At 34.7% G+C, this 26,620-nt stretch overlaps 1 long non-coding RNA gene across 9 annotated transcripts in view; it reads left to right on the top strand.

The window, feature by feature from the left end:
* LOC102555459 (uncharacterized) overlaps positions 1-26,620 on the top strand; it is an 86,602-nt gene that overhangs the window by 9,398 nt on the left and 50,584 nt on the right. For 3 of the 9 annotated variants that reach the window (XR_010056085.1, XR_010056086.1, XR_010056084.1), the window contains 4 exons: positions 3,951-4,006; positions 13,574-13,642; positions 17,164-17,245; positions 18,590-21,721. This is a non-coding gene — a long non-coding RNA (uncharacterized LOC102555459). Of the gene's footprint in view, positions 1-3,950; positions 4,007-13,573; positions 13,643-17,163; positions 17,246-18,589; positions 21,722-26,620 lie in introns of those variants that run through there. The other 6 variants (XR_010056088.1, XR_010056089.1, XR_001840485.3 and 3 more) reach the window with 5 other exon arrangements.

Below are 26,620 nucleotides of genomic sequence, written 5' to 3'. Positions count from 1 at the left end.
CACCTCTGTATTTGTCATGCTCTGTCAGAGACTCTCATGAGACAGATATATCATGCTCCTGTCAGCAATATTGTCTGGGTTTGGAGGCTATATGTTTATGGGATGGATCTGGGGTAGGCTCTGAATGACCATTCCTTCTATGCTCCAAACTTTGTCTCCATATATCCTCCTATGAATATTTTTGTTCCCCCTTCTAATAAGGACTGAAGCATCCTTCTTCTTGAGTTTAATATGGTCTGTGGATTGTATCTTGGGTAATCCGAGCTTTAGGGATAATATTGACTGATGAGTGAGTGCATACAATGTGTGTTATTTTGTGATTGGGTTACCTCACTCGGGAAGATATTTTCTAGTTCCATCCATTTGCCTATGAATTTCATGAAGTCATTTTTTTAAATAGCTGAGTAGTACTCCATTGTGTAGATGTACCACATTTTCTGTATCCATTCCTCTGTTGAAGGACAACTGAGTTCTTTCCTGTTTCTGGTTATTATAAATAAGGCTGCTATGAACATAGTGGAGCATGTGTCTTTGTTATATGTTGGAGCATTTTTGGGGTACATGCTCAGGAGAGGTGTAGCTGGGTCCTCAGGTTGTAATATGTCCAATTTTCTGAGGAACATCCAGACTGATTTCCAGAGTGACTGTATCAGCTTTGAATTCCACCAACAATGGAGGAGTGTTCCTCATTCTCCACCTCCTAACCAGCATCTATTGTCACCTGAGTTTTTGATCTTACCCATTCTGAGTGGTGTGAGGTGGAATCTCAGGGTTTTGATTTGCATTTCTCTGATGACTAAGGATGTTGAACATCTCTTTAGGTACTTCTCAGCCATTCAATATTCCTCAGCTGAGAATTCTTTGTTTAGTTCTATACCACATTTTAATAGGGTTATTTGACTCTCAGGAGTCTAACTTCTTGAGTTCTTTGTATATATTGGATATTAGCCCTCTAATGGATATAGGATTGATAAAAGTTCTTTTCCAGATCTGTTGGTTGCCATTTGTCCTAGAGACAGTGCTCTTTGCCTTATAGAAGCTTTGTAATTTTAAAAAGTCCCATTTGTTGATTCTTGATCTTAGAGCATAAGTCATTGATGTTCTGTTCAAAAAAATTTCCCGGTGACCATGTTTTCAAGGGTCTTTCCCACGTTTTTTTTTATTAGTTTGAGTGTATCTTGTTTTATTTGGAGGTCCTTGTTCCACTTGGACTTGAGCTTTGTACAGGACCATAAGAATGGATTGATTTGCATTCTTCTACATACTGACCACAAGTTGAATGTCTTTTTTCCACTGGATGGTTTTAGTTCCTTTGTTAAACATCAAGTGATCATAGGTGTATGGGTTCATTACTGGGCCTTCAACTTCTGTCCCATTGTTCTACTTGCCTGTCTCTGTACCAGTATCATACAGTTTTTATCACTATTGCTCTCTAAGACAGTTTGTGGTCAGGGATGGTGATTCCACCAGATGTTCCTTCATTGTTGAGGATAGTTTTCACTATTCTGCATTTTTTATTCCAAATGAATTTGCAAATTGCTCTTTCTAACACTATAAAGAATTGAGTTGGAATTTTGATGGAGATTGCATTGAATCTGTAGATTGATTTTGGCAAAATGGCCATTTTTCACAATATTATTCCTGCCAATCCATGATCATGGGAGATCTTTCCATCTTCTGAGATCTTCTTCAATTTCTTTCTTCAGAGACTTGAAGATCTTGTCATATAGATCTTTATCTTTCTTGTTTAGAGTCACACTGAGGTATTTTATATTATTTGTGACTACTGTGAAAGCTGCCATTACTCTAATTTCTTTCTCAGTCTGCTTATCTTTTGAGTAGAGGAAGGTTACTAATTCATTTGGATTGATTTTATATCCAGCTGCTTTGCTGAAGTTTATGTGCTGTAGGATTTCTCTGGTAGAATTTTGGGGGTCACTTACGTGTTCTATCATTTCCTCTGGAAATAGTGATATTTTTACTTCTTTTCCAATTTGTTTTTCAATACTTTCTATATTTCAATAAGAAATCCACTTTAGTTTTACATGAAAACATTTCTCTTCATTTCTGAATGGTCTGAATATGTGTTATCAAAGCAATATTAAGAATATTGGGCTGGAGAAATGGCACAGCAGTTTAGAGAGTACATGGCTATTTCACAGAACTTGAAATTAGTTTTCACTACTGATAGTTTTCACTATCTTAAGAGCCTTGAATTACAAGATTGTGTCTCCTCTCTCTATGCATCAAAGCTTTGCACATATGTGTTATCTAGTCTCACTAATTATAAAATGTGTGCATTTTGCTAAATAAAAGTGAGTTGTGAACATGACAGTAAATCACATGAGTAAATGCAATATCCTGAACAAATTTCTTAAATACATCCTCTTCTCCGAATATTACTGAGAAAAATATACAATATACTGTATTGTTTTAATTAAAGAGTAAATAGGTCAAGTTTATTAAAGTATATAACAATCTAAATATTTTCTTCTATACCCAGAGATATGTGTAGTCTCATGCCTTATCAGGGAAACTTATTTTTGCAAGAGATGAAGAGCATTAAGGAAAGTAAATAAAATGCTGAGTTGTGAAGTGCAGTCTACATCTATAGAGCATTCCCACACCTAGAGGCTCATGGGACATTTTGGAAGAGGGAGCCAGAAGACTGTAAGAACCAGAGTATCAGGGAATTTATTATAAACAGTGTCTCCTAAGGATGCCTGAATTTAAACCCTCCAAAAATATCTTGTCCAAAGTAAGTGCCTGAACATAAGCTGAACAAGGAACACACCAATGGGAAAGCCAAAGAAGACTGGGAAAGCCTATGAGGTCTCAATCCTACACAAAGATCTACAGGAAAATAAGAAATGCTGAGACGGAGAGAAATAGTCTTTGTCAGGGAATAGCACACAGACTTGTTTTACAATGCATTAAAACAGACATAAAATTAACATGATAGAAAGTGAGTAGGTTATACTTGAGGGTATATGTGTGTATACATAAATGTATATGCATTTGTATATGCCCTCTTAATGAAAAACAAGCCATCAATTTGCAAGAGAGTAAGGACAGTCATTTGAATGGAGAGAAGATAAATGATTTTATTATAATCTCAAAAACAAAAAAGTCATTAGTTTATACAGTTGCCTAATTTGGATAATTTAATATAAATGTACAGAATTATAATTGTCTGCAATTTTAAGCGTGTGTGTGCACATATGTATTTTTGAGCTTTGTGTGTTCGTGTTTCAGTGTATGTACATGTATATACAAGAGTGTATGAATTTGCTGTGTACTTGAGTGAGGTGAGTAGCAGAAAATCTTGCTTGTTACTCAGGAGACATCTGCCATGTAAAGACTTTTAGCAAAATATTAGTTTATACAAGTGTATGTGCCTGCATATGTACACTTTGCACACTAGTTTAGGAGTAAATGTGGAGGACAGAAAAGAGCATCAGATCTCTTGGAAATGGGTTTACAGGCTGTCTGAGCTGCACAATGCAAATGCTTAGGATGAATTCACATCCCCTACAGTAGCACTAGGTAGAGCATGACTGCACGCTAGATTGCCTTGCAAGCAAGTATTTGTCACTATCTCCCTAGCACTTAGATTACAAACATGTGTTATGAGATCATGAGTAGAACTTTTGATGTTTGTGTGTGCTTCTGTTTGTTTCTGTGTACTTTTGTGTGTCTATATGTTTGTGTGACCATTGTAGATGATGGGGACTCCACAATGATGCTACCAATTAACTGATTGAGCTATGCAACCAGATTGGATTTTTTTAAAGGGCTTTTAAAGCTTTGCAAAGCTTCTGAATGATTCTTAAGATTAAAATACATTTACATTTTCTCCTAGTAATCTGTAATCACTGTGATAAGACAGCTTTGAGCAAGTCTAAATATTTTGAATTAACTCATGTTTAAATTTTATTTCCTTCATGTAGTTTTTTGCAAGATGCTTAAGCTGTGATATTCAGCTTCTCGTCTGAACATAAAATAAGTAAGTTTTTAAAGTCTCTTATTATCTTACATGAATGCAAATGAAATGATTTTGAATAAATTATCACACTATATTGCTTATATAACACATAAGATACTAACAGGTCTTGAAGTTTCTTCCTGAAAAAATTATACAATGCATGCAATTATAAGGCTTAAAATGTTTTATGTGTATGTTTGTAAGTGCAAGTGGAGATAAAAAAGGCACTTACAGATTTGTCAATAACTCAGAATAAATATTCAATTAAAAATTTGTAGTGTATGGATAAGTTGAGATTTAAAATTAAAAAGGAAAGGAAACTACTAGAAGATGTGTCTATTGCAACTAAGAGTATATGTGAAGAAATAAATTATAAAAATAATACTGTAATGAACAAAGTGTATAAAGATGTATAATACAGCAAAGTGCAAAAATAGCCAAAATGCAAAAATGGAATGTTCCAAGGATTCAGGTTTTAAAGATTTTGGTTTCCTTTGCTGGGTAAGGGTTAGTAGAAATTTTTATAAGAAGCTAGTCCTTATGCATTTACCTAAATTTGTTTTTAATATAAACATGCTTAATTAAAATTGCCTACCAGTTTTTGAATCATCAGTACCTTATAAATAAATATGGCTAATAAAAAGAAAATCCTACTTAAAATACTCATTAACTAATGTAACTACTTCATAATAGTGACACCCTGAAATTTTACAGAAATTCTTCTGCTAGTTTATGAGTCGTAAGGTCCCTTGTTAGTAGATCAGAGTGTTTGCAATTTGTTTCTGTTTTGATAAATTTTACTTATATAGCCCCAAGACTGCTCAATATTATGATTTCTGTGTGCTTCTTTAATAATACATTAAATATATTAATATATTTATATTAATTCTACTTTATATCTATCACACTTATTAATTTCCCTTTATGTGATATATATGCAATGACTTTGAATCACACATTGCCTTCCCAAAACTTCCATTCTTTGTTCAATGTATATTCCTGAATGTAAAGAAATAGTTGGGTTGCTAATTTATATAAAGAGCCCCCAGCTAAAATTTGAGTATAAATGTGCAAAGAGTGTTCAAATGTGTGTGCTGTATTTCATATAAAATCATACTTTAAAATTGGTTAGAACCAAAATATTTTTCTACTTGAAATTTGAAATAAAAAGTACAGGACATGTTCTTTATTGGATTAGCTTCAGATAAGATAACCTTTGGGAAGAGATTAATCAAAAGGAGATATAATAAGTATAGAAATAAACTATAAATTAAAGTACTGTTGTAATATTGCTATAAATGTTACTAATACTGAATCTGTAGACTTATTTCTGCCTGAAAATATTTATCATATTCAACACAAACAATGCCAAAGTAAAAAATAAGCGATAACATAAAGTAGATCAATAACTCTGATCTGGCCTATCTCCTGAATTGCCAATAAACTTGAGAAAAATGGTATTTAAAACAAATGATCAAGCCAGACATTTGTGGAACGTGCTTGGAATCTCAGTATTTGAGAGGTAGAGACAGACAGATCTTTATGAGGTCAAGGCCAGCCTTGTCTACAAAGCAAGTTCCAAGACAGCCAAGGCTATACAGACAAACCTGTCATGAAAAGCAAAACAAAACAAAACAAAACAAAACAAAAAAGAACTGATCAAAAGAGTGATATACACATGTCAAGAAGACAGTTTGTGTAAATAGGAATTAAAAGGTCTAGAAAATGAAACTTTCCTTTATAGAATATAGGTAATAATTACAGAAAAATTCTAACTAAATAGAAATCCACAGAAAGATAGTAGTCTAAAACTTCAGGAAAGAAGAATAGGGCAGTTCAAATTTTTCAAAGGAAAGCCCTCTTGGGATATGAGTCCGAGTGTTTGGTGCTCTATCAGTTTTTGCCAACAATGAGAGTTGCTGAATTATATTCATACATTTTATTTTCAGCAATATTGAAATTATGTATTTTCATGAAGACGGATACAGTTGAAGATAATCATTGAGTTAATTCAGAGTTTTTCTTTCATTCATCATTCCTGCATTTTTATATAAATTCCTAACATCACAGCTGTATAGGTATCATGAACTAGAAGTGAAGCTGTCTGGGGAACAAATGGAACTCATAGGAGAAAAGATAAGAGAAACAGAGAGAGTTTGATCATTTGTGATAGCGTCCTTAAGTAACATAGTACTGCTTCACTCAAAACAAATGTGTGATTTGAAAATTATGTTAACCCTAGAAAAGTAATGTGGGGAACACTCAAAATGAAATCTTTTTTTTCTTCCATTTTTTATTAAATTGGGTATTTCTTATTTACATTTCAAATGTTATTCCCTTTTGCGGTTTCCTGTCCATCAGTCCCCTAACCCCTCTCCCTCCCCAATGAACTCTTAAAAGATGTGCAGGCATTATGAGGTAGCTGAACTTATAAGGGTTTGGGGGACTCCAACAAAGTCAGGCTGAAGATCCACTGGTTGGCTGTAATGACCCCGTGACCAACACACACCCCAGAAACAGAGCAAGACACTGTGGTCCCTTCCCATACTTGTACATCTAATTCATTTAATTGCAACAGATTAAGTTGGGAGAGAAGCTCTTAACAAAGTCTCTGCCTATTCCAGAAAGGACATCACCACTTTCCTACCCAAGACCCTCTCTTTCTCTACTTCCCTTAATTATTTTTTCTCCCTCCCAAGTGGTATTGAAGCATCTTCACTTGGGCCCTCTTGCTTCTTAACCTTCTTGAGTTCTGTGGATTGTATCCAAGGCATTCTCTACTATTTTTGGCTGGTACCCACTCATTAGTGAGTACATACCATGCGTGTCTTTTGGGGCCTGAGTTACCTCACTCAGGATATTTTCCAGTTCCATCCACTTGTCTGAAAATCTCAAGAACCGTTTTTCTTATTCTTCTTGAAACCCCCGTGACATTTGAATCCTAAATGTACTATAACTTTTGCCTTGCTAGTATCTCTTTCCCTATTTCCTCTTGATGTATTTGCTATGTTCATATTTGGAAGATATGCTATTTTTCCTCTGATGCCTTAATGCATACATATTAATGTAAATTATATATATACATATATATATATATGTATATATATATATATATTCACAATGTAATCCTAAACACCTGATAATTCTGTCATGTAACCCTCATTCGGTTCATACTACATATTATTATAAAGACATTGGATGAGAACATTCACAGATTGAATTTGCTATAGCTGAAGTAGACTAAAGAACATAGCAGGTTATGTATTCAGAAGACTAATTAAGATTTTTTTTTGACAAGGAGGGGTATCGTTGGAGTTGTTCAGGACAAATTAGACAGTTATTTCATCTACAAAGGGCCTGGCTTAAGATGAAAGTCATCATGTTTTAATGGCTGAGTTGAGTAAGACCTGTACATAGCAATAGCAACAAGTGAAACCTGTAGCTACATAACACCCACAGATCCAGCAAGGAATGGGAATGTGGAGTAGAAAGAGGGCTCCATAGAGAACTAGCCTAGGTATAGATTTAATAACATGACTCTTGTACAGAATGAAAAGCTCATACGAGGGTTGTGTTTATGTTTCTTTAATTTAAGCTTCTTTTCTAATCTTCTTTTCTATAGATTTAGCTATTAGTGACACTTTTTTGAGCCAACAATTAGGCTGTTAGCACTTTTAAACAAGTTTCATATATTGTATATGCTTTATAATTCAATACGATTAATTTTAAAAAAGTGTTTTGAATTTAATGTTCATGCCTGGGGAAATGTTTCATATTGAAAATGTATATTGCTTTGAGAAATGATATCCTTGGTAACATGCTAAAATGAATAAGGCAACTAGAATATTAGCATATTTTCCACTTAAAATTGATAGTAATTGTAGATATATGGCTTTTGTAAAAAGGCTCACTTTTAGTAACAGCTGTCATTATCTACATCCTTGACTTTTGTAATATTCCAGATGATCATTGTCAAGTTTCACCCCATTTGGATTAATTATCTAATCATAATGTCACAGCAGATAGTTATGTAAATCTGCTTAGACCTTTGAAACTTTTTTTGTTTTCAGTGAATTGAAAAGCTGACAGTTATTTTTAGAAATTTTGCTACTTTTATGATACAGCACTCCATAGGCTCCCCTTAAAACAGCTATCAGTACCACCACAGTTTCAGACATGAGCATCTTCCCTTTGTATTGGTAAAGGGAATCAAAGAGGAGCCCCTAAATCAATATAGTCTATTGCTATTGCCCTGGGTTTCCTTATTGTTCATGAAGGGAGACCTATTTTTTTCAAATACATCATATACACAGGGTAAAAAGGAACAGAATTACAAGCTTCATGATTGACATCTAGTTCTGATAGTATGCTGAGATAGAAGCCACTCTCACTGCATAGAGAGAAAAAGTAAGCAATATTCCCATTGTGTTCTGTGGACCACAATAATGACTATCTTAACACGATATCCTCAATGGTATTATAATGACACCTACAGCTTTGGGGGTTACCAAAATATATGTAACTGAACTTAAAGCCTACAAAATAGATGGATTCATGACTGGTATTACAAACCTAGCTAATTATCCATGACTACAATTGAATGGAGATGAAAACACAATCACCCAAACTTATGGGACATTATGAAGGAAGTTCTAAGGGTAAATTCATAGCATGAAGTACCTACTTAAAAAAATTGACATATCTCATATTGGCCACTTAAGCGTACAGTAGAGAAATCTAGAAGAAAAAGAAGAAATGATATAGAAATGGAGTGGATCAAACTCAGGGCTGAAATCAATAAAATATAAAGAAAGAAACAAAAAACAATAAAAGCAATCAAAAAGAAAAATTTGGTTCTTTGAGCACATAAGTATGACTAACACTTAGCCAAATTAATAAAAATATAAGGGCAGAATATTTAAATTATCAAAGTTAGAGGAAAAGTAGGAGTACATAATCACAGACTACAAGCAAATTCAGAAAATAATGTGGACATACTTAAAAAAAACCTGTACTCTTGGGAACTCTGGTGGGGTCTGGTTGGTTGACATTGTTGTTCTCCCTTTGAGGTTGCAAACTCCTTCAGCTCCTTCACTCCTTTCTCTAACTCATCCATTGGGGTCTCCATGCTCAGTCCAATGGTTAGCTGAAAGCATTCTCATCTGTATCAGTAGGACTCTGACAGAGACTCTTAGGAAACATCCATATCTGGCTCCTGCCAGCAAGTACTTCTTGGCATCAGCAATAGTGACTGGGATTCGTGGCTGCAGATGGGATGGATCCCCAGGTGGGATGGTCTCTGGTTGAGCTTTTCTTCAGTCCCTGTTCCACTCTTTGTCCCTGTATTTCCTCCCATGAGCATTTTGTTCTCCCTTCTCAGAAGGACTGAAGCATCCACATTTTGGTCTTCCTTTTTCTTGAACTTCATATGATCTGTGATTTTTTTTCCTTAGGTATTCCAAGCTTTTGGACTAATATACACTTATCAGGGAGAACATACCATGTGTGTTCTTTACCAATCAACAAGTACACATGAAGGGACCCATGGCTCCAGCTGCATATTTAACAGAGGATCCCATTGTCCAACATAAATAGGAGAAAAAGCCCTTGGTTCTGTGAAGGCCTTTCCCCAGTGTCGGAGAATGCTAGGGCGATGAGGTGGGAGTGGGTGGGTGGGAGTGGGAGCATCCTCATAGATGCAGGCAGATGGGGGTGTATGGGAGAAGGGGAAATGTGGATAACATTTGGAAATGTAAATACATAAAACATCCAAGAAAAGTAAAATTAAAAAAAAAACTATACTCAACCAAATAAGAAAATCCATTTTTTAAGAAGGATAACTTGCTCAATATATAAACCACCTACAAATGTTAAATCAAGTTCAAATTACAAATTTAAATAGACCAATAAGCCTCAGTAAAATGGAAGCAGTAATTAAAATCTCCCAACCAAAAAAAGCCCAGGGCCAGATGGTTTTATTGCAGAATTCAAGTAGATTTTCAAATAATTAACACCAGCACTTCTCAAATTATTTCACAAAATAGAAACAAAGAACTTTTCCCAATAAGGCTATCTTTACCCTGATACCAACCCACGTAAGGACCTAACAAATAGAATTACAAGCCAATTTTACCTATGAGCATAGATGCAAAAATTCTTGATAAAAACTTGTAAACTGATTCCAATTATACATCAAAAAGAGTATCCACAATGATAAAATAGGTACCATCCCAGAGAGGCAGGGATGATTCAGCATATTTATGGATACAGACACAGACACAGACACAGACACACACACACACACACACACACACACACACACACACACGCACACATGCACATGCGCATGTTCATGCATACACGCACACATACTAAAACCAAAAACTAAAAATCAAAAAACAAAAAAATAAAAAAATTCAAAAATAAAATCTCAGCACACTTAAAGAAAAAATTTTACATTAAAGGAACTGCTGGTTTTTTCATTATACCCAGCCTCAAATCATATAACACAGCTATAGTAATTAAAACAGCATGCTATTTCCAGAAAAACTGCCATATTTTTCAGTGAGCTAGAATTGAAGTTCTAGATAAATTCACAAACCTAAATTCACACTGGATTTTGACAGAGGTCAGAAAAGCACACTCTCGACAAAGGCAGCATCTTCAGTAAATGGTGTTGGTCAAGTTGGATGGCTACATGTAGAAGGATCAATACTCATCACCCAACACAGAATATAATTCTGAAAGCATATGAGACTTCCATGTAAAACCAGATACAATGAATATGATGGACAAAAAAACGAACAATAGATTTCTACTAGTTGACAAAGGAAAATACTTTTTTTTTACAGAACATTACTAGCATAGGTACTTTGAGAAAAATTAATAACCAGACCTCATGAAACAGAAAAGATTGTCTGGGGTAAAAGACACTATCATTCACACACATTTCCATACTATAGATTGGGAAAGATTTTCACCAACTATCCATTCAATAGAAAGTTAATATCTATCTATATAAAGAACTAAAATCCTAGACATTCAGAAACAAATAACACGATTTAAATATGGGCTATGTTTTTAAACAGAATTTTCAAAGGAGAAAACACAAATAGCTGAGAAACATTTAAAGAAATGTTCAACATCCTTAGTCATCAGGAAAATGAAAATAAAACTACTTTGATACTTCATGTTATACCAATACGAACGGCCAAGATCAGTGAGAAATATCTATATTCAATTAAAGAAAAATATTAAAAATATAAATCATCTATAAGAAACCTATTGGTAAGTCTATTATTTATGTTCCATTTTTCAAGATTTAAAATTTCATCTGATATTGGATATATTACAAAATAATGTGCATTCAATTTTTGAAATTGCAATGCTGTCATTCATGTGTGTCTCCTAAAATATTTATCATTTTTTATGTTGAGAATTTTTAAAATTATAACATTATTAATTGAGAGTATGAAAGCTTCAAAGAGTATTTATATCATACATACATCATACATACAAGTAGCAAATGTTTATGACCAATGTTATATGTGTGCATGTGTGTGTCTGTATTTGTGTGTATATAGTGCATTCATTCACATTTTTTATTCATATATATAATTATTCATAGATATTTTATAAGCTAAGCTCATGTTCATATACAATTACTTGTCCTCCAACAAACCAAATGAAAGTGTCTCTAAATTGGGATATTTATTTAAAAATAAATTGGGGTTATAAAATTAATGCTTGAAAATATGTCAAGTCCTAGTGTCATGAATAATTTGAAGTCCAAACAGAACTAATATAGGAGGATCTAAATTTGGCTCTCTCATGGTCAGTATTCTTCTATGAACAAAAACGAAGGTGCAAGATCCATTAGGGAAAAGTTATTATTAGTAGTAAATAAGCATTTCTTAAATGGAAGAATGTAATAATATTTGCAGAAGAAGCAAAAGCTATAGACTCAATATATTGAAGTACTCTCAAAAGATGGGCTGGGTTATCTAGGTTATTTCCAGTTTTTGGCTATTACAAATAAAGCTACCAAAGAATGAATTTAAAAAGGTGGTACATTTACACAACGGAATACTGCTCAGCTATTAAAAATAGGGATGTCATAGAATTTGCAGGCAAATGTATGAAGCTAGAAAACATCACCTGAGTGAGATAACCCAGACTCAGAAAGATCCAGGTGGTTGGTGGGAGCGAACTGAGTAGGAGAGGGGATGTCAAGGAAAACAGGGATAGGGATCAGGTCTGAAGAGATAAAGGGGAGGGGAGCAGTTACAGGGCTGGGAGAGCAATGAAAAATAGGTGAGGGACATCTGTGGGACCAGCCCGAGTCCTGGAAGTGGGGCGGCTTCCAGGAGTCCTTTTGGGTGACCTATTTGAGATTTGTAGCATCAGAGTATATGAAACTTGAAATGACCAACTCCTGTAGCCAGGTGGGACTTCTACTGGAGGGAGGGGAAAACCTATCCATCCACAAAATCTTCAGTCCAAAATTTGTCCTCCCTATAAGATGTGCAGCTCTAATGATGGAAGAGAGACTGAGGGGAATGGCCAATAAATGAGTGGTCCAACTTGAGACCCATCCCATGGGAAAGAATCAAACTGACACTATTAACGATATTCTGCTATGCTGGCCAACAAGAGCCTAGCATAACTGTCCTCTGAGACTCCTCATCATGTAGTTGATGACCAACACCCACACTTTAGGCTCATTTCAAGGAGTCTTGTGGGAAAGTGTTGGGAAGGATTGAGGGAGCCAGAAGAGATAACCACACCATTAAGAAGATCTACATAGTCAACTATCCTGGGCCCCTGGGCTTCAGAGACTGAGCCACCAACCAAAGAGCATGTTTGGGCTATATGTACATATAAGTAGTGGGTTTTAAGCGTAAGCTTCATGTGGTTTTCCTAACAATTGGAGGGGAAATATATCTGACTGTGTTACTTCCTTCTGGATCCCTTTCCCCTAGTTGGGCTGCCTTGTCTGACCTCAGTTGCAGAGCATACATACAGTTAGTTCTACTGTGACTTGATGTTCAAGGGCAGGTTGTACCCATGCCGCGCCCACCTCGACCGGCAAGGAAGACGCAACACCGTTGGATCCTTCTCAATCAGCCTTTATTGCAGGAACACCTAGTTGATGATACGGGGACCCCGGGGAACAAAGGCACTTGCCTTAAGTACAAAACAGGCTGTGGCTGTAAATTTGTCCACTGGGGATTGGTGGAGCATGAAATACCTATTTAGCATGAATATCACCCTGGCCTTGTAGGTGCTGGGGGTCTGCCAACACATGCGCTGTAGGTGTTTACCACAAACGACCACCGGATGTCGGCGCCATCTTTAGCCGCTCCCTACATACCCATATGGGGGTCTCCTCTTCTTTAAGGAGAAAGGGATGGGAATGGGGGAAGGACATGTGAGGGGGACTGTGTGGAGAGGGGGGTGCGTTCAGGATATACAATGAATAAATAAAGTATGGGAGAAGAAATGTCATGACAGCAAATGAATCAAAAACAGTTTTGTCCTTTTTATTTGTTATTCAATTTACATCACAATATTCCTTCTTTTTCCCAGTGCAACCTTATACAGATTCTGCTCCACACATCTTCCCGTTCTTCTCTGAGAAAGGTGAACCCCCACTTGGTAATTGTACTTTTTATTATTAATTGCTTATTTTATTTATTTACAGCCCAAATGCTACTCCTCATTCAGGTCCCCATCACAGAGTTCTTCCCACATCCACCTTCACCTCTCCCAGGCACGCCATCTCCATGGGACATCAAGTCTCTTTAGGGTTGGGCATATCTTCTCCTTTTGAGGTCAACAAGGGGTGCTCTGTTATACGTATCACATACATCAGACCAGCCCCTGTATGCCCTTAGGTTTGCAGCTTAGTCTCTGGGAGTTCCTAGGAGTGTAGGTTGGTTGACATGGTTGGTCTTCCTGTGGGGTTGCCATCCCCTTCAGTTCCTTCAATTCTTCCTGTAACTCTTCCATAGGGTCCCTGACTTCAGGCCAATTTTCGACTGTGTCTGCATCTGTGTCGGGCAGCTGCTGGTAGAACCCTCAGAGGACTGCCATGCTAAGCTCCTGCCTGCAAGCGCAACATAGTATTAGTAATAGTGTCAGGGTTTGGTGCCTGCCCATAAGATGGATCTCGAACTGAGACAGTCACTGCTCAGCCATTCCTTCAATCTCCGCTCCACCTTTGTCCCTGGTTTCTTTGAGACAAGAACAATTTTGGGTCAAAAATTTTGCAGGTTGATTGCTGTCCCAAACTCTCCACTAGGACCCTGTCTTACTAGTCTCTTCTAGTTCCCCATTGTTGTGCATTCTATAACTGCCAGACTGGTTTCCAGAGTCGTTGTCCCAGTTTGAAATCCCACTAGCTATGGAGAATTGTTCCTCTTTCTTCATATCCTTGCCAGCATCTGTTGTCAACTGAGTTTTTTGTTTTTTATCTTAGCCATTCTGACTGGTATAAGTAAATTCTCAGGGTTGTTTTGATTTGCATTTTCCTGATGACTGAGGATATTGAGAATGTCATTAAGTGCTTCCTGGCCATTTGAGATTCCTCTGTTGATAATTCTCTTTTAACTATAAATCCCATGTTTTCATTGGATTTTTGTTGGTTTCTAGTCTAACTTCTTGAATTCTTCATTTATTTTGGATATTACTACTCTATCAGATATATAGTTTAGGAAGATCTTTTCCTCGTCTATAGGTTTCCTATTTGTCTTATAGAAGCTTTTCTGTTTCCTGAGGTCCCATTTATCAATTGTTCATCTGAGCCATGGGTGTTCTGTACAGGAAAATTTCCCCTGTGCCAATGCTCTTCTCACTTCTTATCACTTATATTCAGTGTTTCTGGTTTTACATTGAAGTCCTCGATCCACTTGGACTTGAGCTTTGTCCATGGTGATAAATATCCATCAATTTGTATTCTTCTACATACAGATAGCCAGTTAGACCAGAATCATTTGTTGAAAATGCTGTCTTTTTTACCACTGTATGGTTTTGGCTTCTTTGTCAAAGTTCTAGTATACATAGGCATGTTGGTTTATTTCTGGGTTCATTCTATTCCATTGATTAGACTATCTGTCTCTGTACCAATATCATCTATATTTTATAACTATTGCTCTGTAGTACCGGTTGAGGTCAGGGATGGTGATTCCTCCAGAAGTTCTTTTAGTGTTCTGAATTGTTTTGGTTATATTGTTTTTGTTTTTGCTGTGTTTTTTATATGAAGATGAGAATTGTACTTCTCATGTCTGTGAAGAATTGTCTTGGAATTTTTATTGGAATTGCATTAAATCTGTAGACTGCTTTTGGTAGGATAGTGATTTTCACTATGTCAATCCTACAGATCCTTGAGCATAGATCTTTCCATTTGAGTTCTTTTATTTCTTCCTTCAAGGAAATTGAAGTTCTTGTCAAACAGTTCTTTCACTTATTTGGTTAGAGTTACACTAAGATATTTTATATTATTTGTGGCTATTGTGAAAATTGTTTTTTCCCTAATTTTTTCTCATCCCATTTATCATTTTTAAAAAGGAAGGCTATTGATTACTTTGAGTTAATTTTATATCCAACCACTTTACTGAAGTTGTTTATCAGCTGTTGTTCTTCTGTGCCAGAATTTTGGGGGTTGCTTAAATATAATATCATATTATATTATCTGCAAACACTGATACCTTGACTTCTTCCTTTACAATTTGTAACTCCTTGATATTCTATTTTTATCTTATGTTTTAACTGTACTACTTCTATATCAAGCAATAATCTTATGTGACTTCCATGTCCAGATACTTTAAGAATGTTAAAAGCAGATTACTGGTGCTCTGGGCACTGAAGCTCTGTGATATCTGCACATTTTTCATGTTTTCAAAGTTTTTAGCAAAATGTTATTGCGAAAATTAACATTGGACAAATGATTTATCCCTAAGAAGATCAATTGACTTATGCTCATAGAAATATAACTCATTCTTGCTCTGTAGTCTGTGACTAATTTCACATTTCTTTGAGAATCATTTTACATTGACCATCACATATACACTTATTGATTGAATCCTTCGTTAAATGTCTTTATGCGGTCAAATATTCGATATGCTCAATTTATTTTGCATATGTCATTATACACCTTCTAATATAAATATTTTAATAGATGGACTATTAAATCCACTTATTTTAAATAAACAGTTATATTTTTAGGTCGACCTGTCACAATATTCATTTTATATTCCTTCAAAAGTGCATGGATATATGTATGTGTGTGTATGTGTGTGTGTGTGTGTGTGTGTGTGCATGCACATGCAAGTGTGTGTTTGTGTCTGTTTTCCTGTTCTCTAGATAACTATAAATAAACAGAAAATTGGAAAGATCATATATATTTTATATATGATCTAAAAGATTATATATATATATATAATACATATATATCTATATCCTAAAAGATAGTTTCTAGTTTAACAAACCAAATTCACTTACATGAATCTCTGTATGTGAGTCACCTAATGGAAATGGTCAAGAAAAAATAAAAATGGGCATATGATCCTAAAAAATGCATACATTTATGGCCTGTCCTTACGAAAACTGATGTGCTCTGTATTCTAGAAAATAAGTCACACGCTGGTTTTATCTATTAACTTTTGAGAAATAAGCTTAACGTCATTGTATTTTTTTCAGAAATACATGTACTGACATGCTTACAAGTAAAAAAGCAGCATGCCACAGACAGAGAAAAAATAAGAACTTTTATTAAAAAAAAAGAAGAACTTTTCTCATCCTGTTTTCTGTTGCCTGAGTTATTGGAACTTACCTTATTAAAGATACAGATGAATTGATTAAGAGAGCTAGCCCTCTCCCATCCTTGTGTGTTGTAAAATCAAAGTGATATTATGATACATTGTCTCAGGCTTGTGCAAATGCCAATATATCATGCCTGGCTTCCAAAAATATGACAGCTTGGGTTCATCTAATGTAACATGTCTCTAGAGAATTGTTACCACCTAGTATGCACTATAATGAAATTACTACGTAACACCTACAGTAATCGTATTCTTTATTTTTAAATTGACAAAATATTGAAATTGTTAGCTCCCTTGTAAGTCCCTTGACAACCTCAGTCGTCTGTTGTTAATGTTTGTTTAAATTTTGTTTTGTAGATAGTATCCAGCTGATTCCAACTTATAGTGAAATAAGTAGAACAAATCCCAGTGTTATACTTTCAATGATTTTTTAAAGAAGGTACTGCATATCAAATCTATTTATACAAATATAATAATTAATACAGAGCTCAATAGACATATGAACAGGGCAGACTATACATCATAGAAAAAAGTGTCATAATATTGAATTTGTAATTGCACATATGGATTTATAATCAATTATAACTTATTTATAGTTGATATATAATTACTATTCTTGTTATTCACAAAGTAGTGTAAATTTAATAGCAAAATATATTCATGTATGTCTTTTAATAGTGGTGAGTCTTTTTCCAGAAATGTTACAATTTGTCTTGTTGATGATTCAAAACATAAGCTAATATTCAGAACAAGAATACTTTCCAAACTCTAATCTTAGTCTATTTCAAAAAATATCCCATTGTAGAAAATCATTGTTAAAGGCTCATTTTCCATGACCAATTTGAACTTGTCTTTGTGCACTGGTCTTCCAATTGCACACCTACGTATATTCTTCACAGAAATCTGAGTGTATGTATTTTTAACATAGGTGTTGAAGTCTAAATTTCAGTTAATCAACTTCCGGCTAGTATAAATGGTACCACTCAACTGCTATTCTACATTCTCCTTTTTGATTACATTGTGAGATATTTATACCTTGGAAATATGAGAAGATATGCACCTTTTTTAGTGCATCCTATTTTCATTGCTTTCTGATTTGTTTTTCTTTGTTACTCCTGGAAAAAGTGTCTGATGGATCACAGTTTGGTCTACAACACTCGATAAAGAATTTAAATCTACTTTTGCATAGCTCACCTTCAAAAGCATTGGATTTACAGATACATGCCAGGTTTTGTGCAGTACTGGGAATCTAACACAGATATTTGTGCATGTTAGACAAGTACACTGCTAATTAAGCCTATTATGTACTATTATTTCTAAGAGGCAGAAAGTCCAATCAATATCCTTAAGTAGTACGGTCATAATTTCTGTTTACTTCTGGCTCATTTCCACAGATGTGATTAAGCCTTAACTTGACTGAATAGCTATTATGTTAGATTTCAGGATTCTGAATGATTAATTCATTTATACTAATCTCCATTTTAAATTTTAGGCTTGTTTTTTATCATCAATATTGCACTAATAAAAATAATGCTAAAATCTGCTACTGACCTATTACAGAGATATGCTATACAATCATCTACTGCTGTAAGATGAGTCTATCAATATTTTTAATATTGACATTTACTGTACACTCCAAATATGTTGTGCAGTCAGAATCTGTGACTAATTAGCTGACAAAATACAGAAATTAAAAAATAATATTCTAAACTCCATCATTATTACTGCCACTTTGCTAAAATGTAATTATGACAATTTCATCTGTTGATCTCTGTAATAACAGAATTTGTCATCAACACAAATTGTGAAATTCAACAGATTCAAGGGCCACTGTCATCAAGACTGCCACCCCATCATATTCATTATTAACAAGAACCAACTGATGTGCTCTGTATTCTATCCTGCATCATAATCTTGGGTAACTACATGCTAAAATTCATCTTGAATATGTTTAAATCATCCCCACTGAAAATCATGCATGTGTTGTATTTGTTTTATATTTTTTAAGCAGACAATAATTTAAGGGAATAAAAATCGACAGACTTGAGAGATGGTTTGGGAAAGACTATGAAATTAAATCATGAGTGTCTGAGTTCAGATGACTTCATCCATGCAGATAGCCAGCCATATTGATATGTTAGCCCCAGCACTGTGGTGAGTAGAAACAGAATAGCTGGGGTTTGATTGTTTTCACTGTAACTGGGTATTCTGAAACAGCTTTGTCAAGGAAATAAGGTAGACATTGGGATAACAGGACACTCAACATTCTCCTCATAGCTCTTTAGCAAGCAGGCATAACCATTAGCACACACTTGCAGTTATGTGACACACTGATACACATTTACATACAGACAAAAAGACCTTCCGTGAACTTAACACCTTTTTGCTCAGATGATAGGGTCAAAAATAAAGATAGGACACTTGAATGTGAATTATTTAGAAGTACTGCCCTCAAAGAAGAAAGCAGGTCAAAAAATCAATGATAGACCTCTGACATCACATGATAATCCCCAAAATGAACATTTTTCCACTTATTTTTTTTTCCATCCTCAATTGAGTCAGTATAATTTTTCTAAGTGTCTCCTTCTAAAATCCTATGGACTGGGTTACTAATGATGAATTCTGATTTTAGCACTTTTATTTGCATAAAATGTACTGTTTAATTCAGCTCAGTTTGGGTAATTTTTCTGTTAAAAGAAAGTAAGATTTAATACAACATAAAGTAATGAAGATTAAATGATGTTGCACATGTAAAGCAGTCACTGGTATGATAGTCACTCTCAGGGCAAATCATCAGGAACTCCATGCAGACCCGAAGTATCAAGACCTTTAAGAGCAGTCAAGTATTCTTAATGTTCACTGCATTTCCTCTTTTCTCCCTCATATGATGTTATTTTAAAATGCCTACAGCACGGGAACATAAATTCCCTGGGAAGGGTCATAACTACTTATTACAATTCAAAAAGATATTGTCAGAAGTTCAGAACGTTCAGACCTAAGGGATACAAGTATACCACACAACTCCTTTTGAGGTGCATGGATCATGAGAGAAGATGGAGTAGAAAGAATATGAATGAGAAGTTGAAGAGGACCCCTAAGGAACCAACATATTCTGGATACAGGAAGGAAGCTGCACATATAGACCCCATGCTGTTGTCACAATACACACAAAATCCAGGCTGCCCCACACTAGACAAAGTCCTAGAACGAAGAGGAGAGAGGGATACAAGTTTCTACGAGATGAGGACCTACTGGCAATTGATAACTGTTGGGAGAGGGAAACCCAGGTTTCTCAAAGCAAGTGGACGCTGGTGAGTTAAGAGTATTCCACTGCACGAATATGAAGCGGAAAGCAGTCTTGATTAGATTTGTAAAATAAAGAAATAGGAAACACCTGGGATAAGCAAGGAAAGGACTTAAATCAAGAAAGAATGGGAGAGAGAATAATTACGCGATCAAAGCAGTGCATGAAAATTTCACATAACTAGCCAAAGCATTCCTTTAATATTGGAAATGGTTTAAACTGAGCCAGAATTTTAACTTTGTATTATTTAGTGGACATTCATTTTCTTAAACGATTAGGATACTGAAACTCAGATAATTTCCACTTTCCCTATTCACCAGGAGCTATTTCAATCAAGTGTTCAAATTGAACGCAGAACGCTATAATTGTTAAATGATTATCACTGTAAAATTATTAAGAATATTTCCTTAAATTCTTTGATAACTAATTGAAGCTTGTAGAATTTACTTTGAATTCTCTTTCTTATCTAAAATTTTAAAACTTGTATATTAATGAAAGTGCATTTTTTTTGAACTCTCAACATATAAATTTATTTTTGAGATAAATGTTATCATCGCCAAAGTAAAATACTGATTTAGCACATTTTAGTCTATCTTGTTTCTTACATAGAGGAGTGATCAGCAAGAACACTGCTAATATCTTGCTAAGCCTGAGTTATAATGCATGACAGAAACTGCCAGCTTATATAATATGCTTGTTTTCTTTTGCAACAGAAAATGTAATACCAAATAATAACAAGTATAAAATTTAAAATAAAACTTAAAACAAGATAATACAACAGAAAACTTAATACAAAAGGGTAAGAACTGATTGTATCTATTATTAAAACAACATGTAAAGACAAAGCCCAGATCAAACCAAAACAAATTGACTTATTCAAAGGGGTCAACACTGATAACTGGTACTGTAATGGAACAGTGAAAATCCAACTGTGGTCAGTGGGCCAATGACAAAGCATACTGTTTAACAATCTACAATGAGGTAAACATGGAGAGTGTGCATTCGAAAATGTAACAAATTCAATGATTTAAAACTATGATCCTATTTATTGAAAAATATCAGAAAACTGGGCTCCTTTTTCATGGTTTGGGTTAAAAATGTACTTAATTAAAAAGTTAGTCAAAAATTCACTGGACATTTTTCAAAAATTGTTTTTTTTACCAAAACAACTTGAGGAAATATCTCTTCAAGAAATATGATTTAAAATGTTAAAGCTGGATTCTCATTAATCATTTTTACACGTACAAGGGCTAAAGTTTCTGTAATGTTCTCTTCCAAGTTTATCACATACAGATCATGTAATTTCTTTGCTAGAAAAATTACCAGATCGATCATGTGGAGACTACATCAATACTTATAATATTAATATTTTGTCAACTAGGCTTACATGGAATACCAGGAGAGAAGGGAGATCCAGGACCTCCTGGGCTTGATGTTCCAGGACTCCCTGGAGAGAGAGGTAGTCCAGGGCTCCCTGGAGCCCCTGGTCTTATAGGACCTCCAGGATCACCTGGTATCCCTGGAAGAGCAGGTGTCCCTGGATTTCCAGGTAATGTTTAATAATCTGTCTGACTATGGATCAATTAAACTAATATTAATATGACTGACAAATAATTTTCTATTGCATTTTATGAATTGACACTATCTATTTTTTTTCTTTTTTTTTTTTTTTATTAACTTGAGTATTTCTTATATACATTTCGAGTGTTATTCCCTTTCCCGGTTTCTGGGCAAACATCCCCCTCCCCCCTCCCCTTCCTTATGGGTGTTCCCCTCCCAACCCTCCCCCCATTGCCGCCCTCCCCCCATAGTCAGATGAGAAAGGAGGGATAGCGAGAGGAACTCTGTGAGGAAGGGACCAGGAGGAGTAGCAGCATTTGGAATGTAAATAAATAAATACATACATAAATACATAATTAAATAATTAAATAAATTAAATAAATTGTATAGTTAGGAGTAGCAGCATTTGGGATGTAGATAGATAGATAGATAGATAGATAGATAGATAGATAGATAGATAGATAGATAGATAGATAGATAGATGATAAATTGAATAGTTAAAAAAAATTACCAAAAATATAACAGTTTCTTTCTACTCAGGCAGGTCCCTGTCTCCTTTCCTGAACTCTAAGACAGCACTGACTTAGTGTTGCTAAGCACTGGTTATATAAACATACAGAAATGTTTGATTGTGACTGGTTAATTTTCTTAATATTGTAGAGGCTTAACAAGATGGTATGATATATCAGTGAGTATGTCATTCCTTTTCAGGGTGAATAGCATAATTATAAATCTATGTCCAGGGGTTGGGGATTTGGCTCAGTGGTAGAGCGCTTGCCTAGCAAGCACAAGGCCCTGGGTTCGGTCCCCAGCTCCAGAAAAAAAAAGATAAGTCTATGTCCAGTGATGGACATTTAGAGGGCTGACTTTGCCTTTTGCCTCAGGAAAATTCTTCTAGTATACATGCATTCTTATGGCTGTTGTTGACATGATTGATTTGAAAACATCAACTTGGAATAAAATTGCTCAGAAATGTGGTTACTCTAATTTTAAATGATCAATAAACTTCTAGACCTTTCTAAACTGCTATACGCTTTGAAAAAAATCTCACTATCATTGTGTGGATATTTTGATTACTTGCCATATTTATCTAGATTTTTCCTTCTGATTTTTAAACTAAAGCCATCTTAGAAAACATGAGGTCATCACTCATTATTTATTTGTATACATTTAACACATGATATAAATTATCTGCAATTATCTATTAGTCATTTGCATATCCTTTTTAGAGACATGTTCACAGATGTTCTTATTTGTTATTGAATTGCTACTGAACTTTAGAAGTGCTTTATATTTGTTTTGTGTAAAGGTATGTGTGTGCATTTCTATGTTTGTATAGATGCATGTTTACAAGGGCACTGGAGTGTGCAAGGGTGTTGTGAGCTGCCGAATGCAGATGTTAAAAACCACACCTGGGTGCTTTGAAATACTGGCAAGAACTGTTAGCTGCTGAGGCAAATCTTTAACTTCCTTCTTTCATTTTTTTTCTCTAGACATAATAACTCTGCTATGAAATTTTCTCCAAAATTTTTCTTTTCTAATTTTTAATCTTGACTAATATTTTCGGTTGTCTACTCATAGAATATTTTTTCTTAAGTTAAGGAAGAGATATTAAGAAAAGTAATTTAACTTTATAAAGTGCAATTTGAAGAGACAAATATCTGACATGAAATTAGTAAAACATAAAAAAAAGAGGAAAACATTACATGACAAACACAGAGGCTGGAGATGGAAACTGGCCAAGGTTTTGAACATATTTATCTATTAGGATAGATGAGGTCAGAAGTAGAGTTCCATTTTGTCAGAAATGAGGTAGAATAATTGAGAATTTGTATTGAAATACTGCTAAAAAATAGTAACAGAAAAAAGCAAGTTTCTCTCTAATTACAAGATTATAACCAAGTTTTACTCTACACCTGCAGATTTGTAGATCTCCTTCGGTCTGGGTGAGGTCATTGCTCAATACTCCTGCCACAGCTCTTGGCAACCTCACACATTTCTTTTATACATGTAATTGTCATTTATGTTGCTCTGATTATGAACTAGGATGATCTGAGTTACTAATAACAATCCATAAGTACCAATGGTAGACTAGCCTTTAACCTTGAACTCACAGACTAAAAAAGTCATCCAACAGTTTCTTTGCACTTTGAAAGATAATTCTATAAAACTTGTTTTTTAATGGGAATATCAACAGAGGAATAAAATTCCTTTGCCATACAGTGGTAAAAATGTTTCTTGATGCATCTCTGTTGTACTACCAGGGTTTTCTTGGATCCTTAATTGGCTGTGCTCAGTTCTTTGCAATGCAGCCTTTCTCAAAATAAATGACTAAAAGTGACAAAAATTAGTTTTAAGAAGTCAGCTTCAAGAACTTTCTAGAATCAAATCACCTTGCTTTATCAAGTTAATAGCTCATGAAACCAGTCTTAATCTGTGAATTAGCTTGATTCTTTAAGCTTAGAAAAATAATGTTTGTAGAAAATTATATTTACTTGCACATAATACTGGGTCAGGTGATATTATTTTTAAAAAACTAATATTTGTTTTTATGTGTGAAAACGAGCTAATTATGTAAGTCCAAAAATTGAATTAACCACATTACTAACAGAGTCTAAAGACAGTGTAATGAAAAATACTCAAAAATATTAGTGGGCAAAGTACCTGCATGATTGAAAAATCCGTGATAAATATCTTTTTTGGGCTGGGTGTAATGGTAAGCTCTGTCGTTCTTGAGTCTCGTCAACATGATCCTTGCATATTAGAGAAGTGTGTAGCAAGAAATCATCATTGCCAAATAGATATAATTATCACAATAACAACAAGATTAAAAACACACCAAGAATCATTGTCTTAGGGTTTCCATTGCTCCGAAAAGACACTGTGAACACAGCAACTCTTATAAAGGACAACCTTTAATTGGGGCTGGCTTATTGGTTCATAGGTTCAGTCTGTTAATCATTAAGGCAGAAGCATGGCCCTGTCCAGGCAGAGGTGGAGTTCAAGGAAATTTAAGTTCTACATCTTCATCCAAAGGCAGACAACAGAAGACTGACTCAGATGTGGTTATGAGGAGGGTCTCTTTGCCTAACTCCACAATGACACATTTCTTCAAAAAGGCCACCCCTACTTCAACAAAGCAACACCTCCTAATAGTGCTACTTTCTGGACCAAGCATATTCAACCACACATTCATTAGTGATCTTTAATAGAAAGCAGATTTTTTTGATATAACTAAAAAAAAATGGGATAATAAGAGTCTGCTTGATATCTGAAAACAATAGTCAAGCAAAATTATGAGTAGAAATTTGTCTTTCTTTAAAAGCAGTGGGAAGCATTACTCCTTATTCTGTTTCTAAATGAAAGTCATTTCTCAGACGTAACAATGATATTTTTGTGGGAAGGACACAGACACTTAAATGATATAGCTAATTACCACAATTGTAGTAATTGCTACAATTCACTTCTGTAGAGGGTTGATTATCTAACAGCTTACTAATTAGAAATTGAACGAAGGGAAATGATTCTTCCAAGACTTTGGGAATTGGAATGTATAGAACTACAATCAAAAAAACCCACCTGGAACTGAGCTTGGATTTGTTCATTGTCTTTGCGTGCCTAGTCTGTGCCACCATAGAGACATTAATATATTAGCTATTGAAAGATGAGTGGGACTCAGTGAAATTTTATTAAACTCAACACTGTATCTACTGCATATTCTGTTAAATCGTGTTATGTTAGAAGAAAAAATGAAATCAGTTATTGAATTTAATGCATAAAATATACTAAACTAGCAAATGATAATATACTTCGTTAGGCAATAGCTAAGCGTAGCATGATATTTGCTGAGTTTAAAGAATGTTGCTTTTATAATAAGTTTCTTAGTAACATTTGAACCTTTAACTACAAATCTTCAGAATAAACCAGCATGTTAGGAATATTGCTCAATAACTAAATCATTTTTCTAAAAAATAATAAAGTCAAGATAAACTGTGTTTTTACTGGAGTTGTTCTTATTTATATCATGCTTTTTTTGATACTCTTTACACTTTACACTTCGGTATGTACTACGAATCGTCAAATTACATATTTTCCTCTGTTAATTGCCTATTATATCCATTACAGTTTACTACATGCACAATTGAATAACACCACAACTTTGTTGAAATGACTCCTCCTTCCAATTATTGCTTCACAACATGCCTTCAGTTTTCATTAAAAACTTTAGTTTTGTTTTATGCTATCTTGGTTATGAGATAATATGTGTTTAATGTTGTCAGAAATGCCACATACGTCTGAAATTCTTCTGAAACACTTATTCAGATGTCTCTGCTTTCTTTGGGTTTGGGATCTCAACACACTCCGTTTTTCAAAAAGGACTGAATCATTTGGAGCTCCAATGGCCTTGAGTACTATTATTGTACAGCAGCCCTGCCCGGTCACAGTGAGGCGTAAGGAATAATATGACACAAGCAAAATAACAAAATCACAGCATTTTACTTCTTTCTAAACCCTATTCCAAAGTTTTAGTGGTTAGATAAAATGTTTTGGACTAAAGAGACCTTCCCTCTGCTCTTTGTTGAGATGAAGTACTTGCATAGATGGAGAATCTCTCCCCATGGTTAGAAAGATTCTTCTGACGATTTTTTTCTTTTGAAAGTAACATATCATTTCAAAATATTATTTTCATATATTTCAGAAAAGCTACACTTCCTCTATCCCATCTGTTATATCTTTCTATGTTAGCAAAGAGATGGTGGGGATTTACTGTATCTATACCAATATGAATCTTGTACATGTCATTCAAGTACCACTATAACGCTGTGGGAAGCATTCAAACTTCCACCTTGGACTTCTAAGTCTCTAAATTACTGTACATTCAGACTCTACCTTAACAATTAGCTGTTCATAATCTCTTCCTAGTTTATGATTCCACAGCTTTTGCTCTGT

The sequence above is a fragment of the Rattus norvegicus genome, chromosome 11, assembly GCF_036323735.1.
Source record: "Rattus norvegicus strain BN/NHsdMcwi chromosome 11, GRCr8, whole genome shotgun sequence".
NCBI classification, from domain to species: Eukaryota; Metazoa; Chordata; class Mammalia; order Rodentia; family Muridae; genus Rattus; species Rattus norvegicus.
The sequence above is the reverse complement of the archived record's forward strand: the minus strand, read 5'-3'. Positions and strand labels throughout refer to the sequence as shown.